Consider the following 23945-nt stretch of genomic DNA (forward strand, 5'->3'; position numbering starts at 1 on the left):
ATATATATATATATATATATATATATATATATATATATATATATATATATATATATATATATATATATATATATATATATATATATATATATACACACATATTTATTTACAATCAATTGTTCGTGAATCGTTGGGATTGGTCGAAGTCAAATGAATGTACCAAAATAGTTCCAAAAATTTTGAGACTCGGTTTAATAGACTTTGCTTTTCGTGTCGAAATTCATATAATTATAAAGTTTAAATTTGGTCGGAAATCTCCGGGTCGTCACAGTTTCCAAGTAAAAGTCAACTATATCATGCAAGTCAAACAAAGTCAACCGAAGTCAAACTGAAAGTCAAACTTGGTGAAAGTAGTCAACTAAAGTCAACATCAATAGGTTCATGTCAAATGTTGGTCAACATGTCAAACCTAAGTCAAACAATACGTTTCAGGTCAAGAATGATCATTTTCACAATTTCAGTTTATCGTTGTGCACAAAGTTCATGAACACGTAGCATACTTAGCACAATACCTCATGGTACAAAATTCACGTAAACATGGAATACTCAAGATCATAAATATAATTAAAATAGATTCCAAAAAGTCTGGCCAGGGACTCATACAATAATTAAAAGTCAGGAATCAGAAGGGGTACATTTGGGGTTTGCCCAGTCAGTTTCTGACCGCGCACTGATATCGTTTTGGCTATAACCGTAGTTAGGGATATGCAATTGATACAATACCAGTGGCCATAGTTCAAGGAGAAGTCAAAGTAACACATATCAAAAATCTAGTAAATTTTGTTTAGCCAATTTGGACAGTTTATTCATGAAAGATGGATGTTCAGTCTTCAACTCAAATCAGAATCCACATAAAGTACCGCTCTATTGTGCCCAATGCATAAGGTTTCAGAGTTTAACATTAACTAACAATACGTCACATATCATGTTAAAATTCATATTCCAGAAGCTTACATGCTCAATCAATAAACACAATCCACATAGTATAAAACAGAGAGCAATTTACAGATTCAATTCTAGTTTAGTTAGTCACATTCGCACGCGATTATCCGAAGATCTAGATACAATTAGCCTATGATATCTACATGAAAGGTGAATTAATTTTTGTGTAAATTTCAAATATTCAAAGCTTTAATCACAGAATTTAACACATTTTATCATACAAGGTTATTTTCATGCAAGTGCTGTATAAAACGACTTTTACAATAATTCAAGCATATCTCGGGTTATACATAAGCAAACGACATGATATCCTAGTCTAAATTGAGTGTTTTTAAATTATCTTTCCAGTGGTATAAGTTTCACATGCCAATTAGTTGTCTATCAATTCCAGATTTCTGATCAATCATAATAACACAACGTTAATTTCAATTAAGCATAACTTGATCATCCGGAAACGAAATCAAGCGAATTCAAAGTCTAAACTCAATAGTTTTTCACAAGGAATCTGAATATAACATAAATATTAACATTTGAAAAACTTAATTTTTCTGATCATGCATAAACAAATCCGTTTTTAAACCCTAACGCATCAAACAATCAATATAACGATTACAATTAACACGTACGCGTATAGACTTGAGCAATTGACAACATAACTATGAAACTTTATTAAAAATCAGATTTTTAATATTAGGGTTCATGTAAATATACCTTAGATCAACAAATCGTTTATACCCACGCGTAGCTATCGATGTGAATTGCAACTTTCGTGTTGATGGTTTTATTAAAAATTGAAAATTGAGGGTTATGGTATGGTGATGGTGATCGACGAGCAGAAGGGAGGAGGGAGCAGTCGACTGGTGAATTTTTTTGTGATGGTTTACTTAATTTAGGTTAAATACTCTAATTTATACTAACCCTAGTTTAATCAATTTGCACATAAGGTCCCCCAAGTAGTCAAAATTAAACATAAAAGGGTGGGGAGGGGGGTGTTCGGCCGAATGGGGCCTGAGGTACTCCCGGGCTCGTGTTGTCCAATTCCTTGTACTCGTGGTCCGTTTCAAGTGTCGTTTAGTCGTACCGAAGGCCTGGAATGCTAAACCGATCGTTAAATGCAACCAAACGTTAATTTATTAAAAACCCAATAAATTAATTATTTTTGAAAAGTTAATAATTGATAATTTAATTATTGAAATAAACCCGAGCGTTTCGTTGCTCAAAAAGCAGTTATCAAAATCGTAACGTTTTTATCGTATTTCATTATCCGAAATATTTATTTGAATTAATATCAACCCATATCAATTATTGTAACCCTCCAAAGATCAAATATGCATTTATTACACGTAAACGCACAAAATTTAAATAATCGCCGTTAAATAAACGAACGGAAGGTTAACGGAAGTAACGGAAAAAGCAGGGTTGTTACATTACCCACCTGTTATTAAAAATTTCATCCCGAAATTTTAGTGATCGTCCTCTGAAGTAGTTTCCACGGGAAACAGTTGCGGGTATTTCAGTCTCATCTGGTCTTCATGCTCCCAAGTGAACTCTGGTCCTCTTCTAGCGTTCCACCGAACTTTAACGATAGGAATTCTGCTTTGTTTCAATTGTTTGATCTCACGGCCCAAGATTTCGACAGGTTCCTCAATGAAATGAAGTTTGTCGTCGATACGTAATTCCTCTAAAGGAATAATCAAATTATCATCAGCTAGGCACTTCTTTAGATTGGATACATGAAAAATGTCTTGTATACCGCTGAGAGCTTATGGCAGTTCCAATCTGTAAGCTACCAGTCCAACTCTTTCAGTTATCTCGAATGGTCCAACATATCTTGGACTCAGTTTACCTCGTTTCCCAAATCGTACAACACCCTTCCAAGGTGATACTTTAAGCATAACTTTGTCACCAACTTGGAATTCTATGTCCTTCCGTCTAACATCAACATAACTCTTTTGACGACTCCGAGCCATTCTCAATCGTTCCTGGATCTGTAGGATTTTCTCAGTTGTCTCCTGAATAATCTCAGGGCCTGTCAACTGACTATCTCCCAATTCGCTCCAACAAACAGGAGATCTACACTCCCTTTCGTACAATGCTTCGAAAGGTGCATCCTTAATGCTCACATGGTAGCTGTTATTGTATGAGAACTCAGCTAGTGGTAAGTACTTATCCCATTAGTTTTCGAAATCAATGACACATGCCCTCAACATGTCCTCGAAAGTCTGAATAGTTCGTTCGCTCTGGCCATCTGTCTGGGGGTGATATGTTGTATCGCTATCTAAACGAATCCCCATTGCTTTATGTAATGACTGCCAAAATCTGGAAGTAAATCTGCTGTCGCGATCGGATATAATGGATATAGGCACTCCATGCCTAGAGACGACTTCCTTAATGTAGATCTGAGCCAACTTCTCCATTTTAGCAGTTTCTCTTATCGGTAGAAAGTGTGCAGACTTAGTGAGACGATCCATGATAACCCAAATAATATCGTAACCCCCCGCCGTTCTCGGCAGTTTCGTGATGAAGTCCATGGTAATACCTTCCCACTTCCACTGGGGAATCTCTGGTTGAGTTAATAATCCTGATGGCTTCTGATGCTCAGCCCTAACTTTAGCGCAAGTCAAGAACTTACCGACATAGGTAGCAATATCAGCTTTCAAATTTGACCACCAATAGAATGCCTTCAAATCCTGGTACATTTTATCTGATCCCGGATGAATTGAGTACCTTGACTTGTGTGCTTCCTCCAACACTAGTTCTCTCAATCCACCAAACTTTGGTACCCAGATTCGATTAGCAAAGTATTGTGTTTTTCCTCTTTGATGTCAAATTTCTTATCCATTCCTCTGAGAAATTCAACATCGACATTTTCTTGTTTCACGACTTCTTGTTGTGCTTCGCGGATTTGTGATGGGAGATTTGTACGGACAACTATGTTAAGAGCTTTAACCCTAAGAGGTCTCTCCCGCTCTTTTCTTCTTAAAGCATCCGCCACAACAATCGCCTTGCCCGGATGGTATTGAAGTTCGCAGTTATAATCTTTAAGTAGTTCCATCCAACATCGTTGTCGCATGTTGAGTTGTTTCTGATTGAATATGTGCTGTAAACTCTTATGGTCAGTGAAGATAGTAAACTTGGTTCCATACAGGTAGTGTCTCCACATTTTAATTGCAAAGACAACAGCTCCTAATTCAAATTCGTGCGTAGTGTAGTTCTGCTCGTGAATCTTTAACTGATGCGATCCATAAGCAATAACCTTATTTTGTTGCATAAGCACGCAACCCATTCTTTGACGTGAGGCATCACAATAAACAACAAAATCTTCACTTCCCTCGGATAGAGACAATACTGGTGCAGTTGTTAACTTCTCTTTCAATAACTGAAATGCGGACTCTTGCGGTTCTGACCACCCATACTTCTTACCCTTATGAGTCAATGCGGTCAATGATTTGGCGATCTTAGAGAATCCTTCGATGAATCTTCGGTAGTAACCAGCTAGACCCAAAAATTTCCTAATCTGCGTTGGCTTCTTAGGAGTTTTCCAATTCTTAAGCGACTCAATCTTTGCTGGATCAACTTGAATTCCATTGTCCCCTACAACATGGTCAAGAAATTTTACTTCTGGTAACCAAAAGTCACACTTAGAGAACTTTGCATACAACTGCTCATCTCTATGCATAGTCAAAATTGAACGTAGATGTTGTTCGTGCTCTTCATTGTTCTTGGAGTACACCAATATATCATCAATAAACATAATGACGAATTTATCTAGGTATGGCTTACACACACGGTTCATGAGGTCCATGAACACTGCTGGTGCGTTCGTCAGACCAAACGGCATCACTGTAAACTCATAATGTCCATAACGTGTTCTAAACGCTATCTTCGGGACATCAGCTTCTTTGACTCTCAATTGGTGATACCCGGATCTCAAATCAATCTTCGAATAATAACTCGATCCCTGTAGCTGATCAAATAAGTCATCAATCCTCAGTAGCGGATACCGATTCTTGATTGTCAACCTTTTCAATTCTCTGTAGTCGATACACAATCTCATCGACCCATCCTTCTTCTTAACAAACAAGACCGGAGCTCCCCAAGGTGAAGAACTCGGTCGGATAAATCCCTTGTCTAACAACTCTTGTAATTGACTAGGACAACTCTTGAAGCTCTGGGGTGCATGTCTATACGGTGCGCGAGCCACTGGTGCCGCTCCTGGCACTAAGTCTATCCGAAAATCAACTTCTCGATGAGGTGGAAGACCAGGTAATTCCTCCGAAAAAACTTCAAGAAATTCCTTAACTATAGGAACGTCTTCGGGTCTCCTTTCTTCAGGCACAATCTGGCTTACGTGAGCCATAAATGCGATACATCCATTTCTTACATACTTCTGAACTTTCAAGTAGTTAATGAGATGTAATTGTGAGCCATTCTTTTCACCATAAATCATCATAGGTTCACCGTCAGTAATAGGAATACGAATAGCCTTTAGGTCATAGACCACCTCGGCTTTATTATCAGCTAACCAGTCCATTCCAACCACAAGGTCAAAACATCCTAGTTTAATAGGTATCACAACAATGCTAAAAGGCTTACTTTCTAACATCAAGGTACAATCATGATAAATCTTATCAGATCTCATCAAGTTACCATTCCCTAGTTCTATGGAATACACGTTATCTAAGGGAGAAACAGATTTCTTAACATTGTGACAAATATCCTTAGATATAAAACTTCTATCAGCGCCAGTATCAAACAAAACATAAATAGGTTGATCATCGAGTGAAAACCTACCCGTGACTAACTCCGGATAATCACGAGCTTCCGTGGAATTAATGTTGAACGCCCTGCCTTGAGCATTCCCATTGTTGTTCTTAGGATAGTCCTTCTTGAAATGACCCGGCTGTCCACAACCATAACAGTTCTTACCATTATTAGCATTGTTCGCATTGCTTGCAATGTTGTTGTTGTTGTTGCCGTTGAGATTAACCATGCAATCCTTTGCCAAATGGCCAAACTTCTTACAACGGTCACAATTTAGAATAGAACATTTTCAGTGTGATGCTTGCCACACTTCTGACATTGTGGATTTTTGCCCTTATACCCGGAGTTAGTTCCTGTGATTTCAGTGTCGTTGCGGTAAGAATCTTGCTTCTTAAACGGCTGTTGATTAAAATTCTTATCCTGACCACCGTTCCACTTCCTCTTACCATCGTTTGACTTCTTCTCATTAACTGTAGTGCCCTTCCCTCTCTGGGCAATCTGATCCAATAGCAAGCTAGCCATGTTAATAGCTTCTTGCACGTTTGCGGGTTTGGAAGTAGTGACCCCGCCTTGAATATTCTCACTTAGACCTTCAATGTACAGCTCCACCTTACGCCATTCAGGTGTAACCATTTTAGGACACATTAATGCCAGCTCAAAGAACCTCTTGTTATAGGCGGTGAGATCGTTGCCCACTAACTTCAGCTCTCGGAACTCGCGTTCCATTTTCTTAATCTCATTTCTTGAACAATACTCCTCTATCATTTCTTGAACAATACTCCTCTATCATTCTTTGCTTCAGAGTGTCCCAAGGTAAGGCATAAGCTTGATCTTGACCCAGGGATTGAGCATAGTTATTCCACCAGGTGAGTGCACTATCCGACAGTGTGCCCGTAGCAAAGCCTACCCGGTCATTATCATTACACCCACTAATGCAAAAAATCGACTCAAGCTTTTCAAACCATCTAGTGAGACCAACTGGTCCCTCAGTTTCGTTGAAAGAATGCGGGTTTCAACTAGTGAACGTTTTGTAAGAACATCCATTTCGGCCTTGAGTGCCGTTCCCATTGGTGTTGCTCGAACCACCACGATCATTACTATTTCGAGCGTTGTTAAATTCTCTCAGTAGTTCAGATCTTTCAGCCGCGATACCTTCAGCGACCATTCTCCTGATTTGAGCGGCAGTTGATTCCTTCGGAGGCATCTTCAACACAGAAAAACACATTAGGTCAGTGTCAAAACAACGCTATATATGAAAATATACTAGTAATGAGTGTTGAAGACTAGTAAATAATAGTACGAAAAGATTCGCTAGTAGTGAGAAGTAGTGTAAGTAGTATTAGTAGTGATAGTAGTGTTAGTAGTGACATTAGTGGTGATAGTAGTGGTATTAGCGTTAGGTAGGAGTAGCAGTAGTAGTAACACTAAGTAGTAACATTAATAGTAATCATGGCAGTGTCACAAAACACAAGCATCATAAATCATACAATGTTACTAACTAATAATTGTACCACATGTAATAAAAGATAATAGTTATTAATAGCATAATCCACCATTATTATAAATAAAATTCAAAAGTGATAAACCAAATTCCAAAAGTAATAACCCAAACAATAAACATAATGTGCTAGTAGCCCGGTTTATAACACCCGGTAAGTCTTATATGACCAATTAAAGAAAGAATGGTGGGTGGAAAAAAAGTTCATGGTCAATGACCCTTCACTTCCTCTTCTGTCAGGTATGGGAGGCAGGTCCATCATTCCTCGACCTATTACGTTCCGCCTCCAACGCAACAACCCTGGCAGTCAAGGTTGCTATCAACCTCGTCATCTCAGCGAACCTCGCTTCAGCCTTATACGTATAAGTATTTATACCTGTGACCCTTCCGTCCAACCTGTCAAGATTATCGGGGTGCGGGTATGTCCTAGCAATATCGCTCAAAGCGTTAACACGATCCACGACATCCCTGTTGCGGTTAGTATGAATCAAATCCAATGCATAAAGGTTCACGGGATGATTGGGTATCTGATGTGAAGCAGGTGCTGGTGCTGGTGCTGGGGCAGGAGCAGGTGCATTCACCTCAGCCACACTTGAGTCCTTGCTACTGTTTCCTGAATCCTGCGACATCTAGCTCATAATGCAAGAACACATACAAACAGATTAGCCAAGTAAATAACGTTATCAAAAAGTACTCATGTAATGAATAAGTCCTGGTCGTAGTCTAGACTCATCAAGGTGTCCTAATGACCATATCAGACACTCTAATGCAAGTCCTAGTTTTCCTACGAACCGTTAGCTCTGATACCAACTTTAACACCCCGCCAAATTTCCATCTGACGGCGCGTTAATCCAGGTCCCATAGTTAACAGTTACGCCCTGTATATGAGACGTTTAAAGCAATCACATTTAATTTTATTAAAAGTTGACTTTCAAAAACATAAGTCAATAATCCCAAAATAGAAACACTGTTGTGATCGTAACCACAAGCCAACAGTATTTAAACAGTTATAAAAGTTTTAAATGCGAGAGTAAATAATGTTCATTAAATCAAATGCTGACTCCACGGCCATACATGCAGCAAACACAGCGGAAGCCTACCTCTTAAGGACCTGAGAATAAAAAAACGCAAAAAAACAGGTCAATAATAATGTTGGTGAATCTACAAGTTTAAAGTGTTGTAGCAGTATCTGAAAAATAGTTATCAGAAAAATAGTTTAGTTTCCTTGACCACGAGATTTTAACGTTTGCATAATATGAGCACCTGAATACTAGCAATGACCCGAGTATAGAAGCTACTGTACCCGCCTTTACCTCCTAAAATGTTATACACTTGTTCGAGCGCATCTAATGTTCAAAATAAATGCACCACAGTTATTATAGCAGGTGAGGTTGTCAACCTAACGGATCCATCCATCTAAATCGTGCTTACACCGATGGTATTAAAAGTATTCAAGTTAGAGGCTTTGTGAACAAACTCAATATGCATATATAGTAATCGTGTCAATACAAAAGCATTTGATAAAGTAAGTATAACAGTGTGTATTCTCATCCCTGAAAACATGTAAAAAGTGGGACTGTAGACTCACCTTTGAATAAGCTTGGATGACAAACAAAACTTGTACGGTTTACAGCTGAATAATGCAAACTAAGTATACGTATTTAGGTTGGTCAATATATGTATCTTAAATAAGGGTGATTTCATAGTATAAGTTGTCTTATTGCTCGACTCGACGCGTTTCAAAGTAAAAGTCAACTATATCATGCAAGTCAAACAAAGTCAACCGAAGTCAAACCGAAAGTTAAACTTGGTCAAAGTAGTCAACTATAGTCAACATCAATAGGTTCATGTCAAATGTTGGTCAACATGTCAAACCTAAGTCAAACAATACGTTTCAGGTCATGAATGATCATTTTCACAATTTCAGTTTATCGTTGTGCACAAAGTTCATGAACATGTAGCATACTTAGCACATTACCTCATAGTAAAAAATTCACATAAACATGGAAAACTCCAGATGATAAATATACTTAAAATTGATTCCAAAAAGTCCGGCCAGGGACTCATACGATAATTAAAAGTCAGGAATCAGAAGGGCTACATTTGGGGTTTGCCCAGTCAGTTTCTGACCATGCACTGATTTTGTTTTGGCTATAACCGGAGTTAGGGAAATGCAATTGATACAAGACCAGTGGCCATAGTTCAAGGAAAAGTCAAAGTAACGCTTACCAAAAATTTAGCAAATTTTGTTTAGCCAATTTGTACAGTTTTTTCATGCAAGTTGAATGTTCAGATTTTTAGCGCAAATTAGAATCCACATAAAGTACGGCTCTATTGTGCCCAATTCATAAGGTTTCAGAGATTGACATAAACTAACAATAAGTCACATATCATGTTAAAATTCATATTCCAGAAGCTTACATGGTCATTCAATAAACACAATCCACAGAGTATAAAACAGAGAGCAATTTATAGATTCGATTCTAGTTTAGTTAGTCACATTCGCACACGATTATCCGAAGATCTAGATACAATTATGTAGTGACCCAAACTTTTCCATGTTTATATATATTAATTGAGATTGATATTTACATGACTAAATGTTTCCAACGTGTTAAGAAATCAAACTTGTTAAGGCTTGATTAAATGAAATAAGTTTCATATAGACAATTGATCACCCAAGTTGACCGGCGATTCACGAACGTTACAAATTTGTAAAAATTACATGTTGTGATATATATAGACACATATATATGGTTGACATGAGATTATGATGAGTAAGTATCTCACTAAGTATATTAACAATGTGTGATATACATAAGAAATGAGATTACTAAGTTAAGAAACTCGAAATGATATATATAATGATTATCGTTATGATAACGTCTACTAAATACATATGTATCACATTAAGATATTGATACACTATATTTAACATGATAAAATGATATTTAAATATATCATTAAGTGTATTAACAATGAAATACATATGTAAAAACAAGACTACTAACTCAAGAATTACGAAACGAGACTTATATGTAACGATTATTGTTGTAACGATATTTTAATGTATATATAATATTAAGAGATATTCATACATCATAATATCAGGATAACATAATAATTTAACATCTCATTTGATATAATAAACATTGGGTTAACAACAATAATTGAGATCGTTAACTTAAAGGTTTCAAAACAACACTTACATGTAACGACTAACGAAGACTTACGGACTCCATTAGAATGTATATACATGTTGTGTTTTGATATGTATTCTTACAATTTTGAAAGACTTCAAGACACATATCAAAGTACTTCTACTTAACAAAAATGCTTACAATTACATCCTCGTTCAGTTTCATCAATAATTCTACTCGTATGCACCCGTATTCGTACTCGTACAATACACAGCTTTTAGATGTATGTACCATTGGTATATACACTCCAATGATCAGCTCTTAGCAGCCCATGTGAGTCACCTAACACATGTGGGAACTATAATTTGGCAACTAGCATGAAATATCTCATAAAATTACAAAAATATTAGTAATCATTCATGACTTATTTACATGAAAACAAAATTACATATCCTTTATATCTAATCCATATAACAACGACCAAAAACACCTACAAACACTTTCATTCTTCAATTTTCTTCATCTAATTGATCTCTCTCAAGTTCCATCTTCAAGTTCTAAGTGTTCTTCATAAATTCCATAAGTATAGTTTCATAAAAATCAAGAATACTTCCAAGTTTGCAAGTCTACTTCCAAGCTTTCTAATCCATTCCAAGTAATCATCTAAGATCAAGGAACCTTTGTTATTTATAGTAGGTTATCTTTCTAATTCAAGGTAATATTCATATTCAAACTTTGATTCAATTTTTACAACTATAACAATCTTATTTCGAGTGAAAATCTTACTTGAACTGTTTTCGTGTCATGATTCTGCTTCAAGAACTTTCAAGCCATCCAAGGATCCTTTGAAGGTAGATCCATTTTTCTCATTTCCAGTAGTTTTATCCAGAAAACTTGAGGTAGTAATGATGTTCATAACATCATTCGATTCATACATATAAAGCTATCTTATTCGAAGGTTTAAACTTGTAATCACTAGAACATAGTTTAGTTAATTCTAAACTTGTTCGCAAACAAAAGTTAATCCTTCTAACTTGACTTTTAAAATCAACTAAACACATGTTCTATATCTATATGATATGCTAGCTTAATGATTTAAAACCTGGAAACACGATGAACACCATAAAATCGGATATACGCCATCGTAGTAAAACCGGGGCTGTTTTGGTTTGGATAATTAAAAACTATGATAAAATTTGATTTAAAAGTTGTTCTTCTGGGAAAATGATTTTTCATATGAACATGAAACTATATCCAAAAATCTTGGTTAAACTCAAAGTGAAGGTATGTTTTTCAAAATGGTCATCAAGATGCCGTTCTTTCGACGGAAATGACTACCTCTTTAGTAATTGACATGTCACTTAAATTTCTGACTATAAACCTATACTTTTTCTCTTTGTATTCTTAAATTAGAGTTTAATATGAAACCATAGCAATTTGATTCACTCAAAACGGATTTAAAATGAAGAAGTTATGGGTAAAACAAGATTGGATATTTTTGATCTTTTTAGCTACTGGAAATGTTTAACAAATCTATACAAATCATATCCTAGCTGACTTATATTGTATTATACATGTATTCTAATATATTATGTAATCTTGAGATACCATAGACATGTATGCAAATGTTTTGACATATCATATCGACCCATGTATATATATTATTTGGAACAACCATAGACACTCTATATGCAGTAATATTGGAGTTAGTTATACAGGGTTGAGGTTGATTCCAAAAATATATATACTTTGAGTTGTGATCTAGCTTGAGACGTGTATACACTGGGTCATGGATTGATTCAAGATAATATATATCGATTTATTTCTGTACATCTAACTGTGGACAACTAGTTGTAGGTTATTAACGAGGACAGCTGACTTAATACACTCAAATCTTTAAAACATAATAAAAATGGTTGTAATTATATTTTGATCATACTTTGATATATATGTACATATTTGTATAGGTTCGTGAATCGATCCGTGGTCAAGTCTTATTTCCGATGAAGGAAATATCTGTGAAAGTGAGTTATAGTCCCACTTTTAAAATCTAATATTTTGGGATGGGAATACATGCAGTTTTATAAATGATTTACAAAATAGACACAAGTACGTGAAACTACATTCTATGGTTGAATTATCGAAATCGAATATGCCCCTTTTTATTAAGTCTGGTAATCTAAGAATTAGGGAACAGACACCCTAATTGACGAGAATCCTAAAGATAGATCTATTGAGCCTAACGAACCCCATCCAAAGTACCGAATGCTTTAGTACTTCGAATTCATTTTTATCATGTGCGAAGGATTTCCCGGAATGATAGGGGATATTCTTATATGCATCTTGTTAATGTCGGTTACCAGGTGTTCACCATATGAATGATTTTTATCTCTATGTATGGGATGTGTATTGAAATATGAAATCTTGTGGTCTATTGTCACGATTTGATATATATAGGTTAAACCTATAACTCACCAACATTTTTGTTGACGTTTAAAGCATGTTTATTCTCATGTGAATACTAAGAGCTTCCGCTGTTGCATACTAAAATAAGGACAAGATTTAGAGTACATGTTTGTATGATATTGTGTAAAAACTGCGTTCAAGAAACATATGTCGATGTAATATATTTCTATTGTAAACCATTATGTAATGGTCATGTGTAAACAGTATATTTTAGATTATCATTATTTGATAATCTACATAATGCTTTTAAAACCTTTATTGATAAAATAAAGGTTATGGTTGTTTTAAAAATGAATGCAGTCTTTGAAAAACGTCTCATATAGAGGTCAAAACCTCGCAACAAAATCAATTAATATGGAACGTTTATAATCAATATGAACGGGACATTTCAGTTGGTATCCAAGCGTTGGTCTTAGAGAACCAGAAAATTTTCATTAGTGTGTCTTATCGAGTTTGTTAGGATGCGTGTTTTCTTTAAAAATGATCGCTTAACATTTTTGTTGGAAACTATATATTATTAACATGTAAATATTATGTGATATATTAATCTCTTAACATGTTTGATATTATGTGATAGATATCTACCTCTAGCACAAATCCCATTGACTCACCTAATAATAACGAAGAGTCGAATATATATTGGCAAGATTCACAAGTTCCGAAGAACCGGAAGAAGAGGAAACGAAACCGGAAAAAGAGGAACCGGAAGAAGAGGAACCAGAAGAAGAGGAACAGGAAGAAGAAGAGGTTGGCAAGATTCACAAGTTCTGAAAAACCGGAAGAAGAGGAAACGGAACCGGAAAAAGAGGAACCGGAAGAAGAGGAACCAGAAGAAGAGGAACAGGAAGAAGAATAGGTTCCGGAGGGGGGAATAGTAGGAACCACAGAAAACCGGTCAAATAAAAGAAAATCCTCAACCAATGGACCAAAGTTAATAATGGTCAATGGTGTTTCCGCTAAGGAAGCAAAATATTGGGAAAATTACCAATTTTTCGATGAATCGGATCCTGATGAGGATGCCGATGATGTTATAGAAATTATCCCGACCCAATTTAATGAGGCAAAAGAAAATAATAAGGGAAAAGACATCAAAATAGAGAAATCTAATTTCGACCCCGATGAACTTTATATGTAGCGTCAAAACCCGTATTTTCAATATCGTGACAATAACCCGGGAACCTCTAAACCACCAGGTTTTTCTAAACCAATGTGGAAAACGACGGCTCGTATTAGAGGAACATCATATATCCCTAGAAAATTAGGAAAAAGAAACAAGTCCTGTGACGACCCGGAAATTTTCGACCAAATTAAAACTTAATCTTTATATGTTCCAACACAATAAGCAAAGCATGTAATGTTGAGTCTCGAAATGTTTGAACTATTTATATAGATTCATTTAACCTGTGACTATTTCAGACGATTCACGAACAATTGTGTGTAAATAAATATGTAAATATATATACATATATAAATATAAGAGTGCATATTAAGTTGTATTAATAAAATACAAAATAATCATTTGAATTGAAAATGTAAAATAATGTACAAGATAATTAAGATTAAAATTTATTTATGATTTAAACGAATTCTTATTTTTATTTATTATCATTTTTATAATATTATTTAGTTATTTTATTAGAATTATTATTAATATTATTAGGGTATTTACTATTAATATTTATTAAAAATAAAAATAGGGAATCCCATTCTGTTAGAAGTAACTATCAATTTTTTTTTCTTTTTCTTCACATGAAAATAATTTACGTACTTCATGTCTCCAGTTTGTTACAAGTCTACTTCACAAATCAATTGAAAATCAATTTAACTGTTAAATCATGTACCTAATCAATCTATATAAGTTACAAACTGCAATTTGAGTTGAAAACAAAGAAAACCAGAAAATAAGCTCGACACTCTGTACATTCATCTTTTTCACCATATTTTGATTTAGAACAAATTTTCAAAATGTAATAATGCAGTCATGTTAGGAATCGTCTATCTAAACTATCTGTAAGTTTTCAATCCTCAATTCTTTCTATTAATTTCTAATTTGAGAGTCAAAGTTTTGGTTTTCAAAGTCAACTAAGTGTTCTTGAATCAAATTCGAGTTTGTTTTGATATCTCCAGTTAATTTGATGATCCATAAAGATTATAGGAATGATTTGCAACACAATTCATGTTGTAATCATAACCTATAACACTCTTAATCTAAAAATCAATTTTTGAGTTCTTGAGTTCTTCACAGTGATATACACTAACGTGAATTCGAAACAAATTTCAAAAACTAAAAATGTAGAGTTGTTAGGAATCATTTACTTAAACTTCCTGCAAAATCTCAAGTTCCAATTCTTGATAACGAATTCGAATTTGCGAGTCAAAGTTAAATTGTCAAAAGTCAACTGTTTTGTTCTTGGAGAAATTAGAGCTTGTTTTGATGTTTTAAGTTCAATTGACGATTTCAATAGTTTTTAGGAATGATTTGAAACATGTTTCATGTTGTAAAGATTGTCCAAAACGAACTCAAAATTGAAAACAAAATTTTTTTTTTCTTGGCTACCAGCAAGCAGTAGGATTTTTGTGTTTTTTTTTCCTCATTTTTTTTAAATCATGAACACATTTTTATTTTTTGTTTCATGTTTGTTTAGAAGTCCTAAAACTATTTTGATGATTGACTATTAAGAATGAAGTTGTTTGATTATTTAGATTTTGGTGAAGAAGATGAAGTGGGTTGAAACATGTAATAGATAAGTATTTGGGTTTGTATTATAAATCAGAAAAACTGAAATGGAGGAATGGTTAAGGGTGTTGATGAGTGAGCGAGAGGTCTCGGGTTCGAGCCCGGCTTGGTGCAATTTTTTTAAAACTGACTCCTAAGGTAGTTTTATACTTTTAAAAATTATTATTATTATTAATATTATTATTATTATCCTTAGGTATTTCTACAATTATTAATTTTACAAAACAAAAGATATATATGTAAATATATTATTACATAAAATATACTAATATTACATAAAATTATGTTTCAACTAATATTATTGATATAACATTAATTAAATATCAAATAAGTATCATAATATATTATAAGAATAATTAATACATAACAAATATATAAACTTAATTGATTTATACTATAATGTGTTAATACTTGATATAGGTTCGTGAATCCGAGGCCAACCCTGCATTGTTCAATGTCGTCATATGTATTTTTACTACAAAATACAGTATTGTGAGTTTCATTTACCTTTTTACCCTTTATATTTTTGGGCTGAGAATACATGCGCAACTTTTATAACTGTTTTACGAAATAGACACAAGTAATCGAAATTACGTTCTATGGTTGAATGATCGAAACTGAATATGCCCCTTTTTATTAAGTCTGGTAATCTAAGAATTAGGGAACAGACACCCTAATTGACGCGAACTCTAAAGATAGATCTATCGGGCCCAACAAGTCCCATCCAAAGTACCGGATGCTTTAGTACTTCGAAATTTATATCATGTCCGAAGGAGGATCCCGGAATGATGGGGATATTCTTATATGCATATTGTGAATGTCGGTTACCAGGTGTTCAATCCATATGAATGATATTTTTGTCTCTATGCATGGGACGTTTATTTATGAGAATTGGAAATATGAAATCTTGTGGTCTATTAAAATTATGAAATGATTGTTTATGATAAACTAATGAAATCACCAACCTTTTGGTTGACACTTTAAAGCATGTTCATTCTCAGGTATGAAAGAAATCTTCCGCTGTGCATTAGCTCATCTTAGAGATATTACTTGGAGTCATTCATAACATATTTCAAAAGACGTTGCATTCGAGTCGTTGAGTTCTTCAAGATTTTTATTAAGTCAAATATAGTTGGATGTATTATGAAATGGTATGCATAATGTCAACTTTCGATGAAAAGAAAGTTTGTCTTTTAAAAACGAATGCAATGTTTGTAAAATGTATCATATAGAGGTCAAATACCTCGCGATGTAATCAACTATTGTGAATCGTTTATAATCGATATGGACTTCGTCCGGATAGATTAGGACTGGTCGCTTCAAGTCCGAAGAAGAAGAAACCAGTGATTCAGATTAGAGGGGTGTGAGCATGTTGTGTAATAAATGTATTGTAGTGTGCTTGTACTTTTATGTTCAATGTAAAAATTGCTTGTATTGTTTGTTATTACGAATCTAATCCTTATCTATTTTTACAGTATAAAAACAAAATGGACGTTAAGGGTAGACAACCGAATATTTTAGAAGACCTACCAGAGGATATGATTGAGAAAATCATGTCTAGATTCGGTCAGAATTCATCAGCACATTTAGTTATGGCGAAATTAACTTGTCAAACATTTGAAAGACTTTCCAGAAATGCCTTAGTTTATAAAAGGCTTTCTTTTGATAGGTGGGGTATATCACATTGGGGAGACTTTAAGTTACACCGTGTTTTCTTTAAAGCGTTAAATGCGGGGAACCCAAATGCAATTTTACGCTACGGGTTAAGAACCTATTTTGACTCAACATATCCCAACATAGGATTTCATGAATTAGAAAGAGCTTCTAACATGCAACATAAAGAAGCATGTTATGCTTACGGGTTAGTGATGTTCGCTTCTTACCAAAGTGAGAAAAAGAACATCGGATTGCAGCTTTTAAATAAAACTTTCCCACAAGTGACGGATTCAGTAGTTGGGGTGAGAAACAAGATTTTTAGATTATTACAGGCCTGTTGGACATTACGAAACCCTCGTCCTTTTGACGACATTACAACATGCTGCCTAGCCAATGGTCATAACGGTTATTTTCCACAAGACCAAGGATGGGAAGTCGTCTTCGTAAAACCAGAGTGCATGACTTTTTTCTGGACTTATGAATTACGTGTCTTTATTTCCTTTGATGAACAACTTGCGTATTAACTAGATTTATCTTCAAAACTGTCCTGTATCATAGTGTACTATATTTCATGTTATATGTAATATAGCGAAGTTGTAAGTTTGAAGAATATTTGTATGTGATATATTATTATAATCAGTTTTTCATATGGAATTGTAGTAGTTGAATTGTATATTAGCTACTAAGTATGAACTTAACGGGTAGGTAGTACCCGAATTTAAACTTATAAAACGCTAATATGAAGAAAAAGCTTTTATAAATGAGTTCATATTATGCTACGAGATACTATTGACTACTCTTAATATTCAGTATGATTAACTTGTTTCATTTGACTATTTTGAAGGAAATGGCACCGACTACTCGACACACCTTGAATGTGAGCGAAGAGGAATTTCGTGCCTTTCTTGCTTCAAACATAGCCACAGTACAGGCCGCGCTACATACCAACAATAACTCTGAATCTAGCAATACAGCTAACGATGTAAGAAATCATGTAGCATGCTCCTACAAGGAATTCACTACCTGCAAACCTTCATAATTTAATGGGACCGAAGGACCAATCGGATTGAAAAGATGGACCTAGAAAGTTGAATCGGTGTTTGCCATAAGTAAGTGTGCTGAAAGAGACAAAGTGAAGTATGCTACGCATACTGTAGTGACCCGAACTTTTCCATGTTTATATATATATTAAATAAAATTGTTATTTACATGATTAAGTGTTTCCAACATGTTAAGCAATCAAACTTGTTAAGACTTGATTAATTGAAATAGGTTTCATATAGACAATTGACCACCCAAGTTGACTGGTGATTCACGAACGTTAAAACTTGTAAAAACTATACGATGACATATATATGGTTATATATATAGTTAACATGATTTTATTATAAGTATGTATCTCATTAGGTATTTTACCAATGAGTTATATACATAAAAATGAGACTATTAATTTAAGAAACTCGAAAACGATATATATAACAATTATCGTTATAACAACGTCTTACTAGGTACATATGAATCATATTAAGATATTGATACACTTGGTTAATTATGTTAAATGATAAGTAAATATATTATTAAGTGTATTAACAATGAAATACATATGTAAAAATAAGACTACTAACTTAATGATTTCGAAACGAGACATATATGTAACGATTATCGTTGTAACGACATTTAACTGTATATATATCATACTAAGATATATTACATATCATAATATCATGATAATATAAAAATTTAACATCTCATTTGTTATAATAAACAATGGGTTAACAACATTCAACAAGATCGTTAACCTAAAGGTTTCAAAACAACGTTTACATGTAACGACTAACGATGACTTAACGACTCAGTTAAAATGTATATACATGTAGTGTTTTAATATGTATTCATACACTTTTGAAAGACTTCAAGACACTTATCAAAATACTTCTACTTAACAAAAATTCTTACAATTACATCCTCGTTCAGTTTCATCAACAATTCTACTCGTATGCACCCGTATTCGTACTCGTACAATACACAGCTTTTAGATGTATGTACTATTGGTATATACACTCTAATGATCAGCTCTTAGCAGCCCATGTGAGTCACCTAACACATGTGGGAACCATCATTTGGCAACTAGCATGAAATATCTCATAAAATTACAAAAATATGAGTAATCATTCATGACTTATTTACATGAAAACAAAATTACATATCCTTTATATCTAATCCATACACCAACGACCAAAAACACCTACAAACACTTTCATTCTTCAATTTTCTTCATCTAATTGATCTCTCTCAAGTTCTATCTTCAAGTTCTAAGTGTTCTTCATAAATTCCAAAAGTTCTAGTTTCATAAAATCAAGAATACTTCCAAGATTGCAAGTTTACTTCCAAGTTTTCTAAATCCATTCCAAGTAATCATCCAAGATCAAGAAACCTTTGTTACTTACAGTAGGTTATCTTTCTAATACAAGGTAATAATCATATTCAAACTTTAATTCAATTTCTATAACTATAACAATCTTATTTCGAGTGGAAATCTTACTTGAAATTATTTTCGTGTCATGATTCTGCTTCAAGAACTTTCAAGCCATCCAAGGATCCTTTGAAGCTAGATCTATTTTTCTCATTTCCAGTAGGTTTATCCAAGGAACTTGAGGTAGTAATGATGTTCATAACATCATTCGATTCATACATATAAAGCTATCTTATTCGAAGGTATAAACTTGTAATCACTAGAACATAGTTTAGTTAATTCTAAACTTGTTCGCAAATAAAAGTTAATCCTTCTAACTTGACTTTTAAAATCAACTAAACACATGTTCTATATCTATATGATATGCGAACTTAATGATTTAAAACCTGAAAACACGAAAAACACCGTAAAACCGGATTTACGCCGTCGTAGTAACACCGCGGGCTATTTTGGGTTAGTAAATTAAAAACTATGATAAACTTTGATTTAAAAGTTGTTATTCTGGGAAAATGATTTTTATTATGAACATGAAACTATATACAAAAATTATGGTTAAACTCAAAGTGGAAGTATGTTTTCTAAAATGGTCATCTAGACGTCGTTCTTTCGACTGAAATGACCACCTTTACAGAAACGACTTGTAACTTATTTTTCCGACTATAAACCTATACATTTTCTGTTTAGATTCATAAAATAGAGTTCAATATGAAACCATAGCAATTTGATTCACTCAAAACGAATTTAAAATGAAGAAGTTATGGGTAAAACAAGATTGGATAATTTTTCTCATTTTAGCTACGTGAAAATTGGTAACAAATCTATTCCAACCATAACTTAATAAACTTGTATTGTATATTATGTAATCTTGAGATACCATAGATACGTATACAATGTTTCGACCTATCATGTCGACACATCTATATATATTTCGAAACAACCATAGACACTCTATATGTGAATGTTGGAGTTAGCTATACAGGGTTGAGGTTGATTCCAAAATATATATAGTTTGAGTTGTGATCAATACTGAGATACGTATACACTGGGTCGTGGATTGATTCAAGATAATATTTATTGATTTATTTCTGTACATCTAACTGTGGACAACTAGTTGTAGGTTACTAACGAGGACAGCTGACTTAATAAACTTAAAACATCAAACTATATTAAAAGTGTTGTAAATATATTTTGAACATACTTTGATATATATGTATATATTGTTATAGGTTCGTGAATCAACCAGTGGCCAAGTCTTACTTCCCGACGAAGTAAAAATCTGTGAAAATGAGTTATAGTCCCACTTTTAAAATCTAATATTTTTGGGATGAGAATACATGCAGGTTTTATAAATGATTTACAAAATAGACACAAGTACGTGAAACTACATTCTATGGTTGAATTATCGAAATCGAATATGCCCCTTTTTATTAAGTCTGGTAATCTAAGAATTAGGGAACAGACACCCTAATTGACGCGAATCCTAAAGATAGATCTATTGGGCCTAACAAACCCCATCCAAAGTACCGGATGCTTTAGTACTTCGAAATTTATATCATATCCGAAGGGTGTCCCGGAATGATGGGGATATTCTTATATATGCATCTTGTTAATGTCGGTTACCAGGTGTTCACCATATGAATGATTTTTATCTCTATGTATGGGATGTGTATTGAAATATGAAATCTTGTAGTCTATTGTTACGATTTGATATATATAGGTTAAACCTATAACTCACCAACATTTTTGTTGACGTTTAAAGCATGTTTATTATCAGGTGAATACTAAGAGCTTCCGCTATTGCATACTAAAATAAGGACAAGATTTGAAGTCCATGTTTGTATGATATTGTGTAAAAACTGCATTCAAGAAACTGATTTCGATGTAACATATTTGTATTGTAAACCATTATGTAATGGTCGTGTGTAAACAGGATATTTTAGATTATCATTATTTGATAATCTACGTAAAGCTTTTTAAACCTTTATTTTTGAAATAAAGATTATGGTTTGTTTTAAAAATGAATGCAGTCTTTGAAAAACATCTCATATAGAGGTCAAAACCTCGCAACGAAATCAATTAATATGGAACGTTTTTAATCAATAAGAACGGGACATTTCAGTTGGTATCCGAGCGTTGGTCTTAGAGAACCAGAAAATTTGCATTAGTGTGTCTTATCGAGTTTGTTAGGATTCATTAGTGAGTCTGGACTTCGACCGTGTTTTCTTTAAAAATGATTGCTTAACATTTTTGTTGGAAACTATATATTATTAACATGTATATATTATGTGATATATTAATCTCTTAACATGTTTGATATTGTGTGATAGATGTCTACCTCTAGCACAAATCCCATTGACTCACCTAATAATAACGAAGAGTCGAATATATATTGGACTGATTCACAAGTTCCCGAAGAGGAACCAGAAGAAGAATCAGAACCGGAAGAAGAATCAGAACTGGAAGAGGAGGAACCGGAGGAGGAAATAGAACCGGTGGGGGAAATAATAAAATGGTTAAGTAAAAGAAAATCCTCAATCAACCGACCAAGGTTAATTATGGTCAATGGTGTTTCCGCCAAGGAAGCAAAATATTGGGAGGATTACCAATTCTCCGATGAATCGGATTACGACGAGAATTCCGATGATGTTATAGAAATTACCCCAACTGAATTTAAAAAGGCAAAAGAAAATAATAATGGAAAGGGCATAAAAATAGAGAAATCTAATTCCAACCCCGATGAACTTTATATGTATCGTCAACCCCCGAAGTCCTTAAGTTGTAACAATGACCCGGGAACATCTAAACCACCAGGTTTTTCTAAACCGTTGTGGAAAACGACATCTAGTATTAGGGGAACATCATATATCCCTAGAAACTTGGCAAAACGAACCAAAACCGAAGAAGAAGAAATGAGCGAGTCGGAATAAGATAGTTGTATTCGTGTGGTGTAATATATGTAATATAGTGTGCTTATGCTTTATGATATATGTAAAAATTGCTTGTATTAATAAGGTTTTTTTTATGAATCTAACTCTTGTCTATTTTACAGTTTAAAAACACAAAATGGATAGACAACCCAATATTTTAAGAGACCTACCCGGAGACATGATTGATGAAATCTTGTCTAGAGTCGGTCAGAATTCCTCGGCACAACTATTTAAGGCGAGATCAGTTTGTAAGAAATTCGAAGAACGTTCCAAGAATGTCTTGGTTTATAAGAGACTTTCGTTTGAAAGATGGGGGATATCACATTGGGAAACCCATAAGTTACGATGTGTTTACTTTGAGGCATATATTGCGGGGAACCCAAATGCTATTTTACGCAACGGGTTAAGAAATTATTTTGACTCAATGTATCCGAATATAGGACTTCATGATTTAGAAAAAGCGGCTAACATGCAACATAAAGAAGCATGCCATGCTTACGGGTTAGTAATGTTCGCTTCTCACCAAAGTGAGAAAAAGAACATCGGGCTACAACTATTAAACAAAACGTTCCCACAAGTGACGGAGTCGGTAATTGGGGTAGGAAATGAGGTTTTTAGGTTATTACGAGACAGTTGGTCATTACGTAACCCTCGTCCCTTTGACGATGTTACAACACGCTGTCTTATCAACGGCCATAACGGTTATGTTCCACAAGACCAAGGATGGGAAGTAGTCCTAGTAAAACCAGAATGCATGACTTGTTTCTGGACGTATGAATTATGTGTCTTTATTGCCTTTGGTGAACAACTTGTGTACTAGCTAGAATTATCTTCACAACTATCTTGTATCAAAGTTATTGTGTGCTATATTTCATGCTTTATGTAAAATAAGCGGTATTGTAAGTTTGTAAAATATTGTATAAAAGTTTGAACGCGAAATATTATTATAATCAGTTTTTTATATAGAATAGTAGTAGTTGAATTGTATATTAGCTACTAAGTATGAACTTAACTGGTAGGTACTACCCGAATTTAAACTTATAAAACACTAATATGAAGAAAAAGCTTTTATAAATGAGTTCATATTATGCTACGAAATACTATTAACTACTCTTAATATTATGTATGATTAACTTGTTCCATTTGACTATTTTGAAGGAAATGGCACCGACTACTCGACACACCGTAAATATGAATGAAGAGGAATTCCGTACTTTTCTAGCTTCAAACATAGCCGCAGTACAGGCTGCGCTACATACCAACAATAACCTTGGATCTAGCAGTACAAGAAATCGTGTAGGATGCACCTACAAAGAATTCACTGCCTGCAAACCTTTGGAAT

This window comes from Rutidosis leptorrhynchoides, chromosome 1 (assembly GCF_046630445.1).
Source record: "Rutidosis leptorrhynchoides isolate AG116_Rl617_1_P2 chromosome 1, CSIRO_AGI_Rlap_v1, whole genome shotgun sequence".
Lineage (NCBI taxonomy): Eukaryota > Viridiplantae > Streptophyta > Magnoliopsida > Asterales > Asteraceae > Rutidosis > Rutidosis leptorrhynchoides.